General features: G+C 38.5%; 1 protein-coding gene and 1 long non-coding RNA gene across 7 annotated transcripts in view; one reads left to right on the top strand and one right to left on the bottom strand.

The window, feature by feature from the left end:
* The window catches only part of Cep83 (centrosomal protein 83), a 121,661-nt gene extending 118,265 nt beyond the window's left edge, over positions 1-3,396 (bottom strand). For 3 of the 6 annotated variants that reach the window (XM_058571300.1, XM_058571299.1, XM_046419308.2), the window contains exon 1: positions 2,922-3,394. The gene's annotated coding sequence lies outside the window, so the exon portion shown is untranslated. Of the gene's footprint in view, positions 1-2,921 lie in introns of all 6 variants that reach the window. The other 3 variants (XM_046419311.2, XM_058571301.1, XM_046419312.2) reach the window with 2 other exon arrangements.
* A 74-nt stretch (positions 3,397-3,470) lies between these two features.
* Positions 3,471-12,897, top strand: part of LOC131423238 (uncharacterized) — a 36,063-nt gene continuing 26,636 nt past the window's right edge. The window contains exon 1 of the long non-coding RNA XR_009224459.1: positions 3,471-3,898. This is a non-coding gene — a long non-coding RNA (uncharacterized LOC131423238). The remainder of the gene's footprint in view (positions 3,899-12,897) is intronic.

Raw genomic sequence — 12,897 nt, 5'->3', positions numbered from 1 at the left:
GTTAAGCACCACTGGGTTCAATCCCAAGTATCCCCCCTTCAAAAAAAAAAAAAAAAAGTAGGATGGAAAGGAATAAAATAGGGAAATGGGGAAAGAGGATGGAAGGCGGGTATGAGAGGAAAGCTGAAGGAAAAACCAAATTAAAGAAGAATAAGGAAACTGATCAAATTCGATAACCCACATGGGAGAAGTGCCAGTATGCCTGAGGGAATCCCTCCTGCTGGTACTATCATGGGAAATTCTCAAATATGCACACTTTCTAGGAACAGAGCCTTTCCCTTTGATTTCAATAAACCCCCACTTTTTAATCCCCTTTCTTATAGCTTACTGTTGTTTTTCATAAGTTAGTTACTACCCTCTCTAAACAATGTTCTCATTTCCCCTATGCTATAGAATGAGGTAAGCATAGAAATACATATTCATCATCTTTGGGAAACATTTATTTAGCAGTCTCTATTTGGAAGAAACTAAGGATATAGCTTACTGAAATTTGGTGTTTTGCCCTTAAATAGCTCAGAATCTAGTTAGGAAGGCAAGACAAAGTAATGTAACAAAGTATCAAATAAGCATGACTCACAAATGTGTATTACAGCCAGGCAGGTAGCATACTCAAAAACTCAGGATGCTGAGGCAGAAGGATTACAAGTTTGAGGACATCCTTAATAACTTAGCAAGGTCCTGTCTTAAAATATAAAAACAGTCTAGGGATGTTGCTCAGTGGTAAACCCTCCCCACCCAAAAAATATAAGATTTTAGAGGTCATAATGGAATTGAACCGTATAGAAATTAAGATTTTAAGAAAGAAAGAAAGAAATCAAGAATATAAGCTTGGAATGACAGGTGAGAAAATTAAGAATTCAAGTAAGAATTTCAATTAGTAAAACCTTTTTACATGGATACATATATACACATTCTCTAGAAGTACACACAGGTTAAACAAGGTAAGAAAATGACTTACTAAGCCTAATACATTACATATAACAACATTAAAACCAAATTAATTTACTTTATGCAAAGAGACAGTGTCTGAGGGGCAAATTTTTGACAATTCACTAATCTGTTAACAATCATTTTTCTGGCCCAACCCGGTGGCATACATCTATAATCCCAGTGGCTCAGGAAGATCACAAGTTCAAGACCAGCCTCAAAAACTTAGCAAGGCCCTAAACAATTTAGTAAGATCCCATCTCAAAACAAAAAATTTAAAGGGCCGGGGACATGGCTCAGCAGTTAAGCGCCCGGGGTTCAATGTCCAGTATAAAAAAGAAGAATTAATTCTTCTAAGCTTCTTGAATTAGACCTTTCTAATGACATAGTTCCATAATTCTGATTTCTAATTACTAATAACTTTATTACACAACATGAATTATTCTTGATTTTTTTCTTCTTTGTCTTGCCTAACTTCTGAATATTATTTCAACATCAGCATAAGGGAGGTAGGGAGGACACTAAAATGAAGTCTATAGATTTTAGCAATACCAAGGGTATTAAGTACACTTGGAAGTTCCTACTCCCCATTAGTAACAATTCAGTTTCAAAGAGGTCATTTGTCCCAATCTCAAATCTCCTCACATATTTACTTGAAAGGCTACTGCATTGAAAGGATCATTTTAAAAGTTCTGAAAACTTGGTTAGGCAGGCATCCTCCCAGAAGGTCAAGAGGCTGAGGCAGAAGGATCTGAATTCAAAGCTGCCACAGGAAATCAATGAGGCTCTAAGCAATTTACCAAGACCCTGTCTCTAAATAAAATATAAAAAAGGGCTGGGGACGTGGCTCAATGGTTAAGTACCCCTGGGTTCAATCCCTGGTACCAAAAAAAAAAAAAAAAAAACCTGCTGAGAACTTAGTTTGTCATATAAATTATATAATTAGGGGTTCAATGAGTGGAGAGTGAGGTTACATGCTAGATCAAGACTTAAAAAGTACTTGTAAATAATCAATATTTAAATCACCCAAATGCTGTAGGTTACTCTAAATTGCTACCATGCTGTTATTTGAAAATAGTCCTAAATATAGTCAGCATACCTCAACTAGAAAATACTCAAAATAACAGGACTATCCATCATAATAATCTATGATAAACAAAAAGCAAATAAAAATCACTTTCAACTTTCAGAAGACTCCTGTGCAACACTGAAATTTAAAACATTTCAATGATTCTAAACAAAATGTTTGAAATCAAACCTGAATACAAAAAGTCAGTTATTAACCATAACTACGTAGGCTAAACCCATGAATTTAAATAATTATGAACCCACATAATTGCAGGAAAGAAACATTTAATATGTCCTAGTTGAATATTAGATTTGTTTACAATTTTGTTGCTTGGTAACAGAAGCAACTCAGTTTTAGACCTAAAGTACTGTGTACTCACTCACAGTCTGAACAAATTATGAATGTATCATATATGAAAAATTCAAAACAAGTTTCTCCTTATCCTAGACTTCTTTGAAATTATTTGAAACAGCTTAATCCTTACAAGTAATATGACCAAAAGCTTTTAAAGTATTTATCAATGGATGTTTTTAAGAGCAAAGTGTCCATTTATTCTGCCAAAACTTGGACACTAAAGATTTATCAAAGTATCCATTGGAGCCCAAAATACACTAACATGTTGGACATTACCCCAATAGCATTCGCAGACATCCTTGTCTTCAAAGCCAAGAAAAATGGTACCATAGCTTTTTCATCACAAATTATACTGAAGATGCCAGACCATGACGGAGTGCATCAAAGAGCTCCATAATTGTGTGTGCACTTAATTGGCTACAGAACACGTCTCGCTTTTCTAACACGCGGTCCAATTACTTTATAACCAAGTAACACAAAGGGAGGGAGATGAAGGGCAATCTGGCGGGGGGCGGGGAGAGTATTCCAAAATATGAATGAGACACGGTCCCTAGAAAGAGACTTTACGTACCATACTCTCACACGGTCCTTGCAACGTGCGCGCAGGAAACTTAACCGTGACGGGTGTTCTGGCCGCACTCGCCCCCGGAGGACACCTCCACAGCTCCAACCACCCACACCCACTCAACTTTGTTCGCGGAGGCATTGAGGCTGAGGGACAGAGTCCTACAGCAGGGGTGTCCGCCCCGCCCGCCACGTCTGGCGAGTCTCAGCGGCCGCTCACGCCGCAGGCAGCAAAAAAGGTACAGGAGGACCGAGGAGTCTCAAGCTTGGGACCCTGGGGAAATATGAGGTCTCCCGGTAGAGCCACGAGACCGGAGAGGGCGGCCCGCGAAGAGCCCCCGCTCCTCCTCGGCGGACAGGGTCCCTCAAGGTGCCGGGCCAGACCCAGCGCCAAGGTGCGGCCAACTCGCCGCCTCGGCCCGACGCCCGACGTTCCCCCAGCACCAAGGGGCCGACCCGGTCCCGAGACCCCGCGGCGGGCTAAGCCGGAAGTCCCGCCCCTACGTGGACGTCACCGACGCCGCGCGCGCCAGCCACGGCCGGAGCGGTTAGAGGGAGGAGGCGGACCAACCGCCCCGGGAGCCGAGGTGTCTGCGGCGGGAACGGCGGTCATAGTGGGGCTGGGGTGGCCACAGAAATTCTCCGGAGCCCAAGGGAAGGGCAAGCCAAGCGCCGGGGCGCTTGTTTCAAGGAGCCAGAGTGACGCGCGTCGTTGGAGCGGGAAGCCGGGCCCCCTGGCGTCCGCCCGTTGCGGCGTCTTTGGGGTGGTTCCTCCGCGCGCGCCTTTCGTTACTCTGCCCGCTTTTTCTGGGCTTCCTGAGGGCAGGGATGGGAGTCCTGCCGCTACTCTGCCCGCCAAGCCCGCCTGCTGTCCTGCCTGCGTGCACGTTTGCGAGCTCAAGAAGTCGTCTGCCCACGACGTCTGCCGTGGGGCATCACCCTCGAGCTGGGAGTGGGCCCAGCGGGCCTCGAGGGAACTCTCAGGTCAGGACCAAAGACCCAGGAGGGAATCCTCCCCGACCCCTCACCTCCTGCCTCGAATCTCAGAGTAGTTGCCCTAGGATGATCTACTTACCTTCAGGCTGTAAAGTAGGCTTGGAAGTTGAAAGGGTACCAGCGTTTGAGAATACTGTTTGTAACCCAAGGGCTGAAATAAGACAGGCTTCTTCCATCCTTTCAAAACAGATAGGGAAAGAAATAAGCACCCTTTCTTTCCCACGTGTTCAGTACCTTAGAGTTTGGATTTTGGTTCTCACTACTTTGTGAAGCACAGCTAATTGTTACCTGCAAGATTAATATATTCAGGTTCTAGTTGTGATTAGAAAGGCAACTGAAAAGTGATATTTTTGTTGAAACGAGAAAAAGTGGCCATGAGAAATGACAGTGTTAAATGGATGGATTATATAAATGAGATACGGAAGACACATCCATGAACAGGAGGATTCAGAAGTAAATTGGTGTATATGTATTGTGCTGAGCACTTATGTATCAAGAGCTGGAGTGCTTTTTCAGATTATGTTATTTCTTAGTCCCAACTCTTAAGATAAATACAATTATCAAAACCATTAGTTATAAATGTTGGAATCAGACAACTCCATAACTCTTAGTAGTAACCAGTAAACTATACATTACAAATCATGGGCCAGTGAGAAAAGAAATCAAGAAACAGTAGGCATTGAAGAGAACCTTTACATGTATCTAATTTCTTACACGAGAATAAATACTTAATGAATCAAAGATTTAAAGAGTACTGTAAAAACAAGTAAATCAAGGTGAATGTTTTTGTAATCTTGAGGTTAGGCCTTCTCCAAGTATGAAATAAAAACTAGGAATTATAAAATTGAAAAATAAATTCAAATACATGAAGATTGTAATCTATAAATTTGAAAACAGTGAACCAAGGGAAAATAAATTGTCATTTCCAAAAAGAAGAAAAACAGAAAGAGCTCGTAGAAAATCAATTAAAACTTAAAGCCAGGTACAGTGTTTCACACTCCCAATCTCAGTGAATCAGGAGGCTGAGGCTAGAGGAACACAGAGGCCAGCTTTGCAACTTAGGGAGACTCTGTCTCAAAATTTAAAAAGGTGGTAGGGGTGTCCTGCTGGCAGTGTAGCTCTGTTATAGAACACCCCTGAGTTTAATCCTGAGTACCAGGAAAAAGAAAAAAAAAAAAAAGACTTAAAACCCTAATTTAAAAATTGGCAAGAGATAGCAATAGGACATTCTTAAGCCAAAAAAAAAAAAATCTAGTCATCAAAGATGTCCAACTTCCAAACATTTTTTTCCTCCATCCTGAAGATCAAACTCAGGGCCTTATGCAGGCTATGCAAGTGGTCTGCCAATGAGCTACATGCCCAGCCCCTAAACAGATTTTTTTTTTTTTTGGCCTATCAGTATTGATATGTAGGAATACAGTTCCCATCCTACACTATTGATGTACAGATGAAATTGCTACAACCTTATTTACCGAAACTGACATGCATTAGCCTTTGCCCCAGAAGTCTTATTTCATAAGGCAGTTACACCAAGAAAAAGAAGAGATTAACAGAGATATTTTTGCTACCTTTTTTTAATAATAAATGTCTCTAAGGGCAATATAAATAACATCATTAGGACACTAATTAAGAAAATTATGATGCATGCATACTGTAATCCCAGCAACTTGGACAATTAGGAGGATCACAAGTTGTCTAAGGCCAACCTGGGCAAATCTGTATCTCACAATAAAAAAGCTGGGGATGTAGCTAGTGGTAGGGCACTCATTGGTTGTTAAATCCCTAGTGGTACCTGAGGCAGCAGTCTGAAAGGATGTCAGTCAAAAATGCAAGTTTTTATCTTTGGACTTTTCTACCTTGTTTGAAGAGTTTATTAAATAATAATTTATCATTTTTACAAAAAAGATGTGCCAGAGAAAGAAAGGAGAGTCAACTTACTGCAGGTAGGTAATGTGGGAATCTGAGTCTTCACTTTTTTTTTTTTTTTTTGGTAGTAGGGATTGACCCAGGGACACTTACACAATGAGCTACATTCCTAGCCGTTTTTATTTTTTGAGACAGGGCCTCACTAAGTTGCTTAGGTCATCCCTAAATTGCTGAGGCTGGCCTTAAACTTCCCACCCTCTTATCTCAGCTTTCCTGTTCACTGAGATTATAGGCATGCACCAACACAATCAGCCTCAGCCATTTTCCCCCCAGACATTTAAGTAATACAGAGTACCAATCCTATACTGTTTCAGAAAGCAGAACAGTAAGAAACCCCTCAACTCACATGAGACCAGTATAATCCTAATACCAAGATTTGACAACATTTTACAAGAGAATTACAGACCAATGACCCTCATGAACATAGATTTTTAAATTCTTAAAATATTCACAAACTGAACCTTACAACATCAAAGGAACTCTGACCAAGGAGAGTGAACTTTAACATTGAAAAAATCAACTTGATTTACCACATTAATCAGAGAGTAAACAAAATGATGGTCTCAAATGCAGAAAAAGCATTTGACAAAATTCAAAATCCATTAACATTAAAAAATCTTTGCAAGCCAGGAACGGAAGGAAACTTTCTGTATCAGATAATGAAAATCTTTGAAAAACTTAATGGTGAAATAGCAAATCCTTTCTCCTGAGATCAGGAACAACATTAAATACTTCTGAGCCAGGTATGGGGTATATACCCTTAGTCTCAACACAAGGCTGAGGTAGGAGGATCACTTGAGCCCATGGGTTGGAGACAAGCCTGGGCAACATTGCAAGAGCATGTCTTTAAAAAAAAAAAAAAAAAAAAAAAACCTGCTCTCACCACTTCCAAGGATATTGGAGGGCCCTCATCTATGCAGTAAAATAAAAAGTTTGGAAAGATTTAACACTTTCTGATTTCAAAATTTGCTACAAAGCTATCATGACTGATGGTACTATACTGGCATAAAGACAGAAGCATAAGTCAATGAAATATAATTGAGAATACAGGAATTAAATTTTCTGTGTATGGTCAGTGACTTTGAACAAAAAGTTCTGAGCCAGTTCAACAGGGGAAAGTATAGTCTTCAACAAATGGTGCTGGGGAAACTGGATATCCAAAAGGAAAAGAAAGAAGTTGGAACCCTGCTTCACACCATTTACAAATATTTTTAAGAATCAAAGATTCAAACAAAAGCCAAAACTATAAAACTCATAGGAAAAAAACATAACCATAAATTTTCATGACTTGAATTACTCGAGAGTTTCTTAGATGTGATCCTAAAAGCAAAAACCACCAAAGAGAAAAAATAAGTTGCACTTGATCAAAATTAAAAAATTTTGTGTTTCAGCTGGGCACAGTAGCACATGCCTATAAGTCCAGTGACTCAGGAGGGAGACTGAGGCAGGAGGATCACAAGTTCAGACAGCCTCAGGAACTTGGTGAGGCCCTAAGAAACTTAGCGAGACCCTGTCTCAAAAAAGGGGGATGTGGCTCAGTGATTAAGCGCCCCTGGATTCAACTCCTGGTCCAAAAAAATTCTGTACTTCGAAGAACACTAGGTGCACACCATTGATCCCATATATATCGCCACAAAGTAGATATATAAATGACACATGAAGATATACTCAACATCACTAAGTCCTTAGGTTTTGAATCACAAGGTCAGGCACATTGGTGTATGTCTATGATCCCAGCAAATCAGTAGGCTATGACAGGAGGATCACAAGTTCAAGGACAGCCTTGGCAGCCTAACTAGACCCCCATCTCAAAATTATTTTGAGAATGTGACTTTGTGATAGAGTGCTTGCCTAGCATGCAGAAGGTGCTTGGGGGGAGGGGGGATTGGTATCACTTTACTATGTTGTCTATAATCAAAGAGACAATAACAAGTATTAGTAAGGATGTGAAGAAATTGGAATCCTCATATCCTGGTGGTAGGAATGTAGAATGATGCAACATCTATGAGAATAGTTTTGCAGTTCTTTAAGAGATTAAACAGCATTGCCATATGACCCAAAAATTCATTCCTTGATATATATCCTTGTGAACTTAAAAACATGTTCACTCAAAAATTTATATATATGTTCATAGCATTATTTGTGATAATCAGTAGAAACAGCACAAAGGCCTATCAACTAACCAATGAATAAATAAAATGTGGCATATCCATATCATGGAATAGTATTCAGCCATTAAAAGGAATGAAGTACTGCTCCATGCTACAACATTATGTGCTAAGTAAAAGTCATATGATTGCATTTGTTTGAAATACCCAATATAAGTAAATCCAAAGGCAAAGAAAGTTGACTGGTGATTTTCAGGGGCTGGGGACTGGGGAAATAGGAGTGACTGCTAATAAGTGGGTTTATATTTAGAGTGATAGAAATATTCTGGAATTATATAGTGATGATTGCACAATATTGTGAATATACTAAAAGTCACTGAATTATATACTTTTAAGAGTAAATTTTGGGCTGGGGTTGTGGCTCAGCAGTGGAGCAATGACCTAGCATGCGCGAGGCCCTGAGTTCAATCATCAACACCACATAAAAATAAATAAACAAAATAAAAGTATTGTGTCTAACCAAAAAATAAATATTTTTTAAAAAGTAAATTTTATGGAAACTATCTCAAAAAATTTGGAAGAAGTAAAACTATATACAGAATGATTGTGTACATCTAAAAGTCAATGGAATATATAAAAAAGCTACTAAAACAAGTAAGTTGACTTAGCAAGTTGTAGGACACAGGCTCGATATTAGCAAAATCAATTCTATATACTAGCAACAAAAAATAGGGAAGTGAAATTGTAAACAACTCTTTATGACATCCAAAATCATCAGAAACCTAGAAACAAAATTTTAAAATGTGCAAAACCTCTGCATTAACAACCATAAAACAGCTAAGACAGATAAATGGACAAATATGTTATACTTAAGGATGGAAAAACTCAGTATCATTAGGCTGTCTGTTCTTCCTAAATAAATTTATAGATTCAACCTAGTTACTATTAAAAAAGAAACAAGAAGCTAGCAAAATTTTTTGAAGACATACACAATGCTAAAGTATGTAAAAACCTTAAGGATCTGAAATAGCCCAAATAATTTCTAAGAAAAAGAACAAAGTTGGAAAACATATACTACCTTTTTTCAAGACTTATATGAAGTTTCAGTAATCAAAAATGTTATTTGTGTAAGGGTAGACTAATAAGTAAATGGAACAAAATACAGCCTAGAAACAGATCCATACCTAGACAGTCACTTTTTTATTAAGGCAGTAAAGCAATTCAATAAGAAAAAAAATTAACAAATATTTCTGAAATGCCGCAGTCTGGCTGGGCACAATCAGGAGCCACTTGTCAAAAGAAACTAACTTTATTTTTAGAACCACACATGCCAAACAAAACAGCCTCTCAGGAAAAACCCTCAGAGCCTCAACTGCCACCACCGGCTTTCCACAAGCCTCTCTCTCCCACACAAGCTTCTCTCCACCTCCCACAATCCTCCTGCTCTTGAGGCCGATTGGCTGGGTCACGTGGGCGGAGCCAAAAAAGTCCCCCAATGAGCAGCTCCGTGGTCTGAAAGGGCAGGGAAACAGCCCAATGAGCATCACCGCAGAGGAGCCAATCAGCTAGATGTTACTGGGGCCGCTGTGAGCCAATCATCAGCCGGCAGCTGGAAGTTTGCTGGCAGCTGGAAGTTTGCTGGGGCCCCTTCGGCTGTGGCTCTCAACATCTCCCCCTCTCTGTTTAAACAACAAGCATGTGGCTTAGGGACCGTGCCTGCCTTAGGTTGTCCAATAGTACATATGGTCCTTAGGTTGGTACCATTGCAGTTGGATCTTACCCGTCACTGACTACCAGTCCAGTATATAGCCACACCCGTGGAGAGGTCTTTGTACCAGCGGGGGGGTGAGGTTCTTTGCCTCACCTCTGTTGGCCCCCAAATTTTAGCTGGACGATCATGACAAGCAGAAGGGAGGAAGATACACCAAGCCAATTGATGGCTCCTTTTGGAAAAATTGTACCACCAATGACATCATCAGCAAAAACACCCCAACACTACCACAAGTCGCTGCACCAACAGATAGTTCACAATGCATACAGGTGAGCTCACAATGTGTCCAGGCAAGTTCTGCAAGCAGTTCAGTGATGGCTATTGTAGAAGCTGTAGATTGGTTTTATCTTTGACTTCACCAGCACTGGGATGAAGATAGGAATTCTGGCAATAATGGCTAAAGAAAAAATTATGTAACATTACAGAAGGCACTAAAAGAAAACAATTTTCTTAACAATTTACATTATCTTTAAGAGAATTATTAAATATAATGAAAAGGAAAGGTGAAAGTAAACAAACAGATCTGTTAACCTTCTTTTTTGTTTACATATTAAAACAATCCTCAACAGTTGTTTACCCAATTTAAATTAAACCATATAAATCACGTGAAAAAAAAAATTTGGATCCATTTTATCATGAGCGCTCATCATATATGATATATGAACATACATACATTCAAACATATAACACAAAACACAAGTGTGCACACATAATATAATACATACAACACATAACATTATAGTAAAGGCCTTATAACTCTTTACAGGTGAAATCTCCATTGCAATGTTTAAAAACTCTATAGTCAAAAAATAGAACTGATCAGCAAAACATTAACCTAGGTCTGTATGAGCTCAAAAAACAAAATAGAACTTCATGATATGGCAAAGGGCAATAATAAAATAGATATTGAAAAAAGCATCCTGGTTCTGTTGCAGATGTAAGAATAGCCAAACTGGAGTTTTGGATATCAGTTGTTATGGATTTGAGCCAAATCATCATCTTTTTGGTCTGTAGAAATCGCTTTAGTTAATCTTTCTGGAATCCAAATCGGCTGCTATTCTCCCTGTGGAAACACATAAACAGACCCCCGACTCCAGACAATCACTGGGTCAGGACCTTGGTTAATCTCTCTGGAATCCAAATCGGCTGCTGTTCTCCCTGTGGAAACACACAAACAGACCCTCGACTCCAGACAATTACTGGGTCGGGATCTTTCCATTGTCCTGTTAGAATATCCTTCCAAAGTACCTTGGGCTTATGCACATTTTTTGGACACATATGCCTTTCCGCAGCACTAAGTCCTGATGAATCCAAATTTAAAAAGTTTAGAGTAAAAAGGGTTATTTTAAGTTTATCTTTGGGGAATATATACCCCTTCCCAATTCCTTCTTTTTGCTTTAATAAGTACATTTTAATAGTTTGATGAGCTCTTTCAACTATGCCTTGTCCCTGTGCATTGTATGGGATTCCTGTTATATGAGTAATGCCAAATGTTGAGCAAAATTGTTTAAAAGAGGTAGAAGAATAACCAGGGGCATTATCTGTTTTTAACTGTTTTGGAACACCCACAGTGGCAAAATTTTGTAAGCAATGAGCTATAACATCTTTAGTTTTTTCTCCGGCATGAAGGGAGCCCATCAAAAATCCAGAAGAAGTATCAACTGTAACATGCAAATATTTTAATTTTCCAAATTCTGGCAAGTGTGTGACGTCCATCTGCCAAATATGGTTAGGTATCAATCCTCTAGGATTGACTCCAAGATTAACTTGTGGTAAAAAGGTCACACAATTTTGACATTGTTTTATTATTTGTCTAGCTTGTTCCTTAGTTATTTTAAAGCGCTTTTGTAAAGTATTAGCATTGACATGGAACTTTATATGAAAATTTATAGCTTCTTCTAGTGTAGAGAAAATATGTATGTCATGTGTAGTTTTATCTGCTAAATCATTGCCCAAACTAAGGGCTCCAGGCAATCCTGTATGTGCCCTGATATGTCCTATAAAGAATGGATCTTTTCTGTCCCATATTAGACTTTGTATAGTGGAAAGCAAAGAGAAAACAGTGGAAGAAGGGGAAATCCTACCAGCATCTTCAAGAGATACTATAGCATTAACTACATACTGACTATCAGAAAATAAATTAAATACAGAATCTTTAAACATCACAAAAGCTTGTAAAACTGCATTAAGCTCTACCTTTTGAGCTGATTGTTTGGGTACTAAAAATGTAAAAGTTTGATCAGGGGTAACTACTGCTGCTGTACCATTATTTGACCCATCAGTGAATATATTTGGAGCATTCATGATAGGTGTTTTTCTTGTCATTTTTGGAAAAATTATAGGATGCAATGACCAAAAAGACAATAAAGGATTAGATGGTAAGTTGTTATCAAATGAAACATTAGATTTGCACATGATTATTGCCCAAGTATTTAACTCATTAGCTAACTCATCAATTTGATTCATAGTATATGGAGTAATAATTTTATTGGGAGAAATTCCAAACACTCCCTTTGCTGCTTTTATTCCTTTGAGTATTAATTGTCCTACAGCCTCAGGATACCTAGTAAGAATAGTGTTAGGAGAATAAGATAAATGTATCCATAATAATGGACCTTCTTGCCAAAATACTCCTGTAGGAATATTTTTTGTTGGTAGTACAATAAATAATAAAGGCAAACTTATATCAATTCTATCCAAATGCATATTTTCCATATATGTTTCAATGATTTTTAATGCCTTTCTTGCTTCAGGCGTTAACATTCGGGGTGAATTTGGATCTGATGGACCTTTTAGGATATCAAATAAAGGTCCCAACTCTCCTGTTGGTATACCTAAATAAGGCCTTATCCAATTTATGTCTCCTAATAACTTTTGAAAGTCATTAAGTGATTTGAGTTGATCTACTCGTATTTGAATTTTTGGTGGACGGACCATGGTTGAGGATAATAGAACTCCTAAATAATTAATTGGAAAATTTAATTGTACTTTATCTATTGCTATCTCTAGATTATAATTTTTTAATAAGTTTGTAAGTGTGGCATAACATTCTAGCAATGTGTTTTTATCTTTGTGTGCTAATAATACATCATCCATATAGTGAAATATTTGTAGTTCAGGATTTTGATTTCTAAGTGGCTGGATTACTTTGTTAACATAAATTTGACACATAGTTGGGCTGT

Source organism: Marmota monax, unplaced genomic scaffold (genome assembly GCF_021218885.2).
Source record: "Marmota monax isolate L192 unplaced genomic scaffold, Marmota_monax_Labrador192_F-V1.1 WCK01_AAM20220418_F8-fsc00036, whole genome shotgun sequence".
NCBI classification, from domain to species: Eukaryota; Metazoa; Chordata; class Mammalia; order Rodentia; family Sciuridae; genus Marmota; species Marmota monax.
Note: the sequence above shows the minus strand (reverse complement) of the source record. Positions and strands in the feature narration are given on the sequence as shown.